Below are 10,204 nucleotides of genomic sequence, written 5' to 3'. Positions count from 1 at the left end.
TAATTTTAGTTCCGTAAAGGTATTTTCTCTTCTGATTTTCTTAACACTTAATTTTCTCTAGCTTACTTTATTTTAAGGATATAGTATATAGTATAATATACAAAATATGTGTTCATCAACTGTTAATGTTATCAGTAAGGCTTCTGGTCAACAGTAGGCTATTACTAGTTAAGTTCTTGGGAGGTCAAAAGTTATATGTGGATTTTTGATTGGGGGGGCAATACCCTTAACATCCACATTGTTCACAGTTCAACTGTATAAATGATATAAATATTTTGTATATTACATGTTATAGTATATTATATGTATTATAATATTATATATAACATGTAATAGATTCATATTATACCCAAAGGAATGAACAAAGCTACGTAATAATTATAATTATTATAACATTATATTACAAACTGACCTTCTATCCAGTGACCTTGATAAATTCACTTGTTAATTATAATTAAGTTTATTTTATTGGACTTTGTATACAAAATGTCATCTGCAATAAAGTAAAATTTTTTACTTCATCCCTCCAATTTTTATACCATTTTTTTTTCTTGCTTTTTTGCACTGGCCAAGGCCTCCAGAAGTAGTGATTGTGGGCATCTCTGCGTTTTTCCCAGAATCTAAAAGAAAACCCTAGACGTTTTACCATTAGGTGTGACATGAGGTGTAAATTTGTAGATAATTTCTATCAGATTAAGAAAACTTTCCTCCAATCTTAGTTTACTGAGATTTGTTATCATGGGGAGGGGTTAAATTTCACTAAATACATATTTTGCATCTATTGAGATGATATATGGTTTTCTCATTCTGTTAATGTGCTTGAGTTATATGGATTGATTTTTTTTTAATTAAAAAAATTGTGAAATGCACACAACATAAAATTTACCATCTCAACTATTTTTTTTTTTAATTTTTTTTTTCAACGTTTATTTATTTTTGGGACAGAGAGAGACAGAGCATGAACGGGGGAGGGGCAGAGAGAGAGGGAGACACAGAATCGGAAACAGGCTCCAGGCTCTGAGCCATCAGCCCAGAGCCCGACGCGGGGCTCGAACTCACGGACCGCGAGATCGTGACCTGGCTGAAGTCGGACGCTTAACCGACTGCGCCACCCAGGCGCCCCTCAACTATTTTTTTTTAACGTTTTATTTATTTTTGAGACAGAGAGAGACAGAGCATGAACGGGGGAGGGGCAGAGAGAGAGGGAGACACAGAATCAGAAGCAGGCTCGAGCTCCGAGCCATCAGCCCAGAACCCGATGCGGGGCTCGAACTCACGGACCGCGAGATCGTGACCTGAGCTGAAGTCGGCCGCTTAACCGACTGAGCCACCCAGGCGCCCCTCAACTATTTTTAAGTATATAATTCAATGAAATTAAGTGCATTCATATTGTGCAACCATCACCATGATCCGTATCCAAAACTTTTCATCTTTCTAAGCTGAAACTCAATACCCATTACACAATAATCCTCTGTGCCCCCTCCCCTCAGTCTCTGGAAACTACTGTTCTATTTTAATTATTTTGAATTGGACTACATTAGGAACCTCATATAAATTTTTGTTCTTTCGTGACTGGCCTTATTTCACTTAGCATAATGTTCTCAAAGTTTGTCCAATGGATTGATTTTTGAATGTTAAGGCAATCTTCCATTCCTGGAAGAGATACCATTTAGTCATTGTATATTTTCTTTTTAATATATTATTGGCACCTGGGTGGCTCAGTTTGTTAAGCATCCAACTTCGGCTCAGGCCATGATCTCACCATCTGTGGGTTCGAGCCCCGCGTCAGGCCCTGTGCTGACAGCTCGGAGCCTGGAGCCTGCTTCGGATTCTGTGTCTTCCTCTCTCTCTGCCCCTCCCTTGCTCAAAAATAAGCATTTAAAAAAATTAAAATATGGGGCGCCTGGGTGGCGCAGTCGGTTAAGCGTCCGACTTCAGCCAGGTCACGATCTCGCGGTCCGTGAGTTCGAGCCCCGCGTCGGGCTCTGGGCTGAGGGCTCGGAGCCTGGAGCCTGTTTCCGATTCTGTGTCTCCCTCTCTCTCTGCCCCTCCCCCGTTCATGCTGTGTCTCTCTCTGTCCCAAAAATAAATAAACGTTGAAAAAAAATTTTTTTAAATAAAAAAATTAAAATATATATATATTATTGAATTAGATTTTTAAGTTTTTTTTTTAATTTTTTTTTCAACGTTTATTTATTTTTGGGACAGAGAGAGACAGAGCATGAACGGGGGAGGGGCAGAGAGAGAGGGAGACACAGAATCGGAAACAGGCTCCAGGCTCCGAGCCCTCAGCCCAGAGCCTGACGCGGGGCTCGAACTCACGGACCGTGAGATCGTGACCTGGCTGAAGTCGGACGCTTAACCGACTGCGCCACCCAGGCGCCCCAGATTTTTAAGTTTTTATATAGGATCTTATGTCTACGTCCTTGTTGTTTTGTATGTTTCCTTTCTTGTAGTAGCTTTGTCAGAGATTAGTATCAGAATAATGCTGGTCTTATAAAATTAATTGGGAATCACTTCCCTTTTTTGTCCCCCAGAAGAGTTTGCATAAGACTGTGCATTATTAGTATTGGTATTCTTTTTCCCATAAATATTTTCTGTAAAAATCATCAGTAAAGCCATCTGGGCTAGGAATTTTCTATTTAGGAAAGTTTTATTTTTTTATTTTTATTTAAAAAAATTTTTTTAAGTTTATTTATTTGAGAGAGAGAGACAAAGTGAGCAGGGGAGGGGCAGAGAGGGAGAGAGAGAGAGAATCCCAAGCAGGCTGTTTACTGTCAGCATGGAGCCCAACACGGGGCTTGAACTCATGAACCATGAGTTCATGACCTGAGCCGAAACCAAGAGTCAGATGCCTAACCAACTGAGCCACCCAGATGTCCCTGTGTAGAAAAAATTTCCATTATACATTCAATTCCTTTGATAGACATAGGACTATTGATATTTTCTGTCTCTTGTGTCATTTTTGGTAAATATCATTTAATCTCCATATCATTTCATTGAAATATCTAATTATTAGCTTTAAATAGTTTATATCTGCTTGTTATATTTTTAATATCAGTAGAATCTAAAGTGATATTCTCTTTTCTGTCTCGGCATTGGTAATCTATGAGGTCCCTTTGTTTTCTTGATTAGGCATTCTAGGGATTTAACACTTTATTAATCTTTTCAAAAGGTCACCTCTTAACTACTATATAATTGATTTCTTTTTCAGTGGTTCATGCTCTTTTCTAAAAACAACCTAATTCAAGTGAGCAAAACTTGCAAATATTTCACAAAAGAGAAATATCAATGACCATTAAACACACGAGCCTTTCTATTTTATTTGAGTTTAATCCACTGGGGTTTTTTTCTAGCGTCTTGAAATTTAAGTCTTAGATAATTGATTTTTTCCAACCTTTCTTTTTGGCTAATATTTTCATTTAACAATCTAAATTTCTCTATACGCATCCATTTCACCGCATCCGGTAGAGGTTTTTATCACCTTTATTGAGTCATAATTATACATATAATAAGTTGCGCTAAATTTAACTTTACATTTTGATGAGTTGGGGTAAATACACACTTTAATATAACTACCACTAAAATCAAGAAATATAACATTTTCATCACCCCAAAAATGTTCTATATCCCTTTCCAGACGATTCTCCCCACCTGACTCCAAGAAACCATTAATCTGCTTTCTGTCACTATATGTGAGAACTGTCTTTACGAGAATTTTATACCAGTGGAATTACATTGTATATACTGTTCTGTGCCTACTTCCTTTCACTCAGCTTAAATTTTGAGATTTATTTATGTTGTGTATGTCAATATTTCATCCCCCGTTATTGATGAGTGGCATCCCATTGTATTAATATGTCACTATTTCTTTATGTACCCATTGATGAACATTTGGATTGTTTCCACTTTGGAGCTACTATGAATAAACCTGCTATGAACACTCATGTGTAAGTTTTTGTGTAAACATATTTTCATTTTTATTGTATAAATAATATACATCGCTGTGTCATATGGTAAATGTATGTATATCTTTTTTTTTTTAATTTTTTAATGTTTATTCATTTTTGAGAGAGAGAGCACGTAAGTGGGAGAGAGGCAGAGAGAGACGGAGACACAGAATCCAAAGCAAGCTGTAGGCTCTGAGCTGTCAGCACAAAGCCGGATCTCGGGCTTGAACCCATGAACTATGAGATCATGACCTGAGCTGAAGTTGGGCGCTTAAATGACTGAGCCACCGAGGCATCCCTTAGAATAGACTTTTATTTAGTTCTGACATTTAGAACTATGGCGATATTTTACAAATGCAAAAATTTAAAGAAAGCAATGAAAAACAATTGAGGTATGTATGTGCATGTGAACCTGAAATGGAATACAGAAGTAACAACAGCCTACTGTATTACAAATGAATAACATAACCAAGAGTGAAGGGCTCAGGAAAGAGACCTAACTGAAATTATTTTTGCAAAACAATGTCCTGTCTGTAAAGCCGAAGACATCAAGAGCTGTACAAATGTAAGGTAATCGTCTTTTTTCTTAAGCTATTGTGTTGGTTTTTTTGTTTTTTTAAATTTATTTTGCGAGAGAGAGAGCACAAGTGGGGTAGGGGCAGAGAGAGAGGGAAGAGAATCACAGGCAGGCTCAATACGGGGCTCGAACTCATGAACTGTGAGATCATGACCTGAGCTGAGATCAACGCTTACCGGACAGAGCCACCCAGGTGCCCGAAGGTAATCCTTTCAATGAATCTTTTCTTACAGGTATACACACGAGTAATTCTGAAACACACACATATGCACACATGTATAAATACACAGGCATACATATACATATATATTTACAGTAAGTACATACATTATAACTAATGAGAGCTGGGCTTCTCAGGGTCAAAGAGAGAAGTCACAGATAAGGAAAAGGGAAATGACTCCAAACTTCAATGGGCACACCTGACACCCAGATCTTGATTTCAAACACCACTCTCCAACAAGAACCAGGGCCCCTAGGAGAAATGGTTGATTCCAGGACCCACAAGGGAAACATACAAGATGAACACGGCATATCTTGTGCCACAAAGTAACGAAGTGCTCAAAAGAGGATGGTAGGGCGTCAAGCAAACAAACAAAAAAACTCCTGAGCCAACCTGAAGGAGCTCATGACGACCAAATCTGGAATAATGTTGGAAACAAAATAAGAAATGATATTCTGTGGATTAAACCCATAGGATTAAAGAATCCCTGGGCGCCTGGGTGGCTCAGTAGGTTAAGTGACCAACTTCGGCCCAGGTCATGATCTCACGGCTGGCGGGCTCGAGCCCCCGGTGAGGCTTTGCACTGACAGCGAGGAGCCTGTTTCAGATTCTCTCTCTCTCTGCCCCTCCCCTGCTCTCTCTCTCTCTCTCTGTCAAAAAATAAACATTAAAAAATAAATAAATAAACCACGAGTCTGTATTGATGCAAATGAGTAATGGAGTCTATAATGTATTAAGTAAATGGGAGAGAAGAACCAGCTCTTTCTTATGGAAGGATTATGATGATAAATGTAGAAGGAAAAAAGAAATAGAAAATCACCATGAGGCAAACACCACAGTAATCGTTGCTGCAGTCAAGATGGATGATAAACATTAGCAGGTGCAAGTTGGAGGAGGAAGAGGATATTTGCATGGTTTCAGAGCACTTGCCCCAAATAGTTTTGTGGGTATTTTTTTTTAACGTTTATTCATTTTTTTTTAACGTTTATTTATTTTTGAGACAGAGAGAGACAGAGCATGAACAGGGGAGGGGCAGAGAGAGAGGGAGACACAGAATCCGAAACAGGCTCCAGGCTCCGAGCTGTCAGCACAGAGCCCGAAGCGGGGCTCGAACTCACGGACCGCGAGATCGTGACCTGAGCCGAAGTCGGACGCTTAACCGACTGAGCCACCCAGGCGCCCCAACGTTTATTCATTTTTGAGAGACAGAGCATGGGCGGGGGAGGGGCAGAGAGAGAGGGAGACATAGAATCCAAAGCAGGCTACAGGACCTGAGCTGGCGAGCACAGAGCCAGTCCTGGGGCTCGAACTCACGAAACCGTGAGATCATACCCTGCGCTGAAGTCCGTGGCTTAACAGACTGAGCCACCCAGACCCCTCTACCCCCAAGTGGTTATTAATTACAAAGAGAGAAACAGCACAACGGTGGAGAAACAGCAGAAACCACGTTAAGTAAATGATCTAAGTCATAAGACACACTGGGAGGTACTGAGGTCACGACGTCATTTCATTGGGGTTGGGGGGACGCTGTGAAGGGAAAAGGGAGGGAGGGGGAACCACCAGCCGATGAAAAGCGACTTTAACATCAAACCAAAGGAAACTGTAGTGTTTACGCATGCGCGTTTGGGTGATAACAATATACAAAAAAACTTTTTTTTTTTTTCTTTATTTTTGACAGAGAGAGCAGAAGCAGGGGAGGGGCAGAGAGAGACGGAGGCACAGGATCTGAATGAAGCAGGCCCAGAGCCATCAGCACAGAGCCCTGAGCGGGGCTCAAACCCACGTAGGGTGAGCTCGTGACCTGAGCTGAAATCAGACGCTCAACCGACTGAGCCACCCAGGCGCCCCTGGGTGACAAAGGGTGTAAAGAAAAGCCGGGAAGTGATTAGCATAAAGGCGGAGAGTGGTTGCTGCCGCGGGGAGACGGGGCGTTCGTGGACACCCGCGGACCTTGCGGGTGGCGGGCAGTTTCTGTTTCTTGACCTGGCTGGCGGTGGTCAGGGTGTCCTCTTGGCGATGATGATTCATTAAGTCGTACCTTTGTTTTGTGCAGCTTTCTGAAACGCTGGTGCACTTAACAGTCACCGAGCTTTAAACGCTGGGCATTTGTGCGGAGCCGAGAAGAAGGAAATGGAAAGAAATACTTCCAAAGACTATCCAAGAAATCATGGGTTTCAAGTTTTATTACCCTTTTCTAGAAGAGCCAAATTTTCAAAACTGAGACTTCGTTTTATAGCTGGGGGCGGGGGAGGGGCTCGTGAGCATTCTCTCTCTATGCCAAGTTCCAAAGTCATTCGGGTTTTTTTTTTTCCCCTTTACTCCTGTCCGTGGGGACGAGCGTCCTCCCAGCCCTCGCCTCTTGGCGCTGACCCGGTTGCGGGTTGTGCGGCCGCTTCCTTCCAGCTGCCCGGCCCCCCGGGGACCGGGCCCCCGCCGGGTCCCCAACTCTGGTGGCCCCCGGAGACAGCAGCCCGGCCCGCTCTGGGACCCCTGAAGCCGCCTGTCCCAGGCGGAGATCGAGCACCACGACCGGCAGGTGGCGGCGGCGGCCGCGGCTCCGGGGGTACTGGCCCGGCGGCGGGGGAGCCCCGGGCCTCGCGGGGTGCAGCCCTCCGCCCGCGCCTGCGCCCTGTCCGCCCTGCGGCCCCTCCCGGGGGGCAAAGGAGCCAGGCAGGTACGAGACCGGGAGGTGTAGGACGGAAGAGTCTTAAAAGATCAAAAGTCACGGGAGTCCAGTGACCTCGTGGCGCAATGGTAGCGCGTCTGACTCCAGATCAGAAGGTTGCGTGTTCAAGTCACGTCGGGGTCACGGCTCTCCGTTTTCTCTCCAACGCGAGGAAATACAAGGTGTGTTTGTAATTCCGACCCCTCCTTGACTCCCGGTCAAATCCCGCTCCTTAATTCCCTTGCAGCAGACAAGCCAGAGACCTGAGCTTCAGGAGAGGAGCGGTGTCGTTTTCCTAGCTCGTGGGGGCTGGTCTGGGGACAGCAGGAGGCGTGTCGTTTTCCTAGCTCGTGGGGGCTGGTCTGGGGACAGCAGGAGGCGCCGCTCGGTGGGGACTCCCCTGAAGGGCACCCCGGCCACTTCCCGGTGCACCTCGCCCCCCTCCCGCCACCCCACCCCCCGTCACAGAACTTGTCACCAGAAGAGCGATTTTGTTTTTTTTAAGGCCAACAACAATAGAAAACAGGTACAGGACAAAACTAGTTATCAGAAAATGAAATGTAAATTGTTTTTAAACATAGGAAAAGAAACAACTCCCATAAATAAATAAATAAATAAGCTTTCAATGAGTTCTTTTTAACCTATGAGGTTGGCTAACCTATGATCAAAAAACTCTCATTAAATCGCATTGCTGACGACCTCGACGCTGTGACGGAGAACAAGGACATTAGCCCAGGAATGGAGGAAACTAAAATAGTTGTAAGAAATATGTTTTATTCAGCCATTCTAGTAAAGTTTTCTGCTGTGTTTTTCCACTTTGCTTCTGTTCTTTTTTGTTCTAGACTTTTCCCATAAATGCCATTCACCCTTCCATATGGTGGCTAATTAGCACCATGTGGACAGATACTTATGCTTCTCTGTACTCTGCATCTGTAATCTCTCAAAGTGTTTCCTGTGTTTCCCCATTTTCCCCACATTTGGGGGGTATCTTCTCAGATTTGTCTGTCATCCGGGATTCCATTTTCTGCAATTTCACTTCTGCTCGTTAAAGACAGGGCATTGTGGGAGGCCTGGGTGGCTCCGTGGGTTAAGCATCTTGACTCTTGATCTCAGCTCAGGGCTTGATCCCAGCGGTCGTGAGTTTAAGCCCCACACTGGGCTCTGCACTGGGTGTGAAACGTAATTTTTTTTTTTTTTAAACAAACACTTGCTTTTACCTCTTCCTCACTGAAATTAGACTCAGCAAGTCAACTGGGAATGTGGCTAGCTTGGTCCTGCTCTCCGCCCTTTCTCAGACTGATCAGCTAGAGGGTAGGTTGAAGGTGGAGCTCTCAACCCCATTTCCAGAGTTTAGAAGCCACTGCCCTAGGGGTGCCTGGGTGGTTCAGCAGGTTAAGTGTTGGGCCTAGGCTGTGGGCTTGTGGGTTGTGGGTTTGAGCCCCTCATCAGGCTTCGTACTGGTTTTATTGCAGTGATATTTTCTCCCCCTTTCCTGTGTTGTCCCCTTGCTGTTGTGAACCAGTAAACAACCACGAAATCAGTACTTGAGATCCCGCATCTCAACATGAGTTTTAACTTGAACGTCTGAAATGGATCGTACCTCCTTGGCTAGGACAGAAAACACCTTTCTGTTCACTTAAATCTCCTATAATTAGCATTTTAATTGAACGCAAACAAAAACTTGGAAACACCTAGATTCCTTTCAAGAATTTTACACCCAAAGAACCTCTTTTGTAGATATTACAGCCTAAGAATTAGTTCCATGCAAACCTTATTAATCTTAACATTTTCCCAATGCCCTTCAAGTCTCTCATGTGAATCAACAAAATTCTCTTTTCGTACATTTATGAATCAAATTTTATTTTATTTTATTTTTTTTAACGTTTATTTATTTTTGAGACAGAGAGACAGAGCATGAACAGGGGAGGGGCAGAGAGAGAGGGAGACACAGAATCTGAAACAGGCTCCAGGCTCTGAGCTGTCAGCACAGAGCCCGACGCGGGGCTTGAACTCACAGACCGTGAGATCATGACCTGAGCCGAAGTCGGACGCTTAACCGACTGAGCCACCCAGGCGCCCCTGAATCAAATTTTAAAAGGTCTACTTGTTAGATAACATTTGACCATTACAATCTCCTTTTGTATTATAAAAGCAGATCTTCGGCCATCAGTTTTAACCCTCAGCTCATTTATTGCAGATGAACAAGTACCTATTCCTCCAACATTGAGGAAACAGAATCAGCGTAAACTTCTAGAAAAACCGAGGCAAGAGTATTTTTTTTTTTCTGGGCAAAGTATCATTTCCTAGAAAGAAAAGGTACAGAAGAGTACAAAGACAAAGGTGGGGAAAATGCCTTACACTTACTTTCAAAGGTTTGTCCCACCTGACCCAACACATTGGATTTTTTTCTTTTTTTCTTTTTTTCTTTTTTCTTTTTTTTTTTTTAATTCCTCTAGGGGCCCCTGGGTGGCTCAGTCGGTTAAGCATCTGACTTCAGCTCAGGTCATGATCTCACCGTTTGTGAGTTGAGTTCAAGTCCTGCATTGGGATTCTCTCCCTCTCTCCTTCTCTGTCCCTCCCCGACTTGCGTGCTCTCTCTCAAAATAAATAAACTTAAAAAATTTTTGTTTTTAATTTTTTTAAATAAAGGAAAGGAAGGGAAGGGAAAGGAAAGGAAAGGAAAGGAAAGGAAAGGAAAGGAAAGGAAAGGAAAGGAAAAGAAACTTTAAAGATGGCAGAGTATTTCCACACAGTATTTGATCCATTTTGTGGCCCCGTGGTCCCTCCCAGTG

The 10,204-nt window shown here is 43.1% G+C and overlaps 1 non-coding gene across 1 annotated transcript; it reads left to right on the top strand.

Annotated features, from left to right (window-relative positions):
- Positions 1-7,484: 7,484 nt before the first annotated feature.
- Positions 7,485-7,556, top strand: TRNAW-CCA (transfer RNA tryptophan (anticodon CCA)). The gene has a single exon. It is a non-coding gene; the product is annotated as a tRNA-Trp (tRNA).
- Positions 7,557-10,204: the final 2,648 nt, after the last annotated feature.

This window comes from Lynx rufus, unplaced genomic scaffold (genome assembly GCF_022079265.1).
Source record: "Lynx rufus isolate CCGP_SWC_20201006 ecotype Redwood Valley unplaced genomic scaffold, mLynRuf1.p SCAF_28, whole genome shotgun sequence".
Taxonomy (NCBI): Eukaryota; Metazoa; Chordata; class Mammalia; order Carnivora; family Felidae; genus Lynx; species Lynx rufus.
Note: the sequence above shows the minus strand (reverse complement) of the source record. Positions and strands in the feature narration are given on the sequence as shown.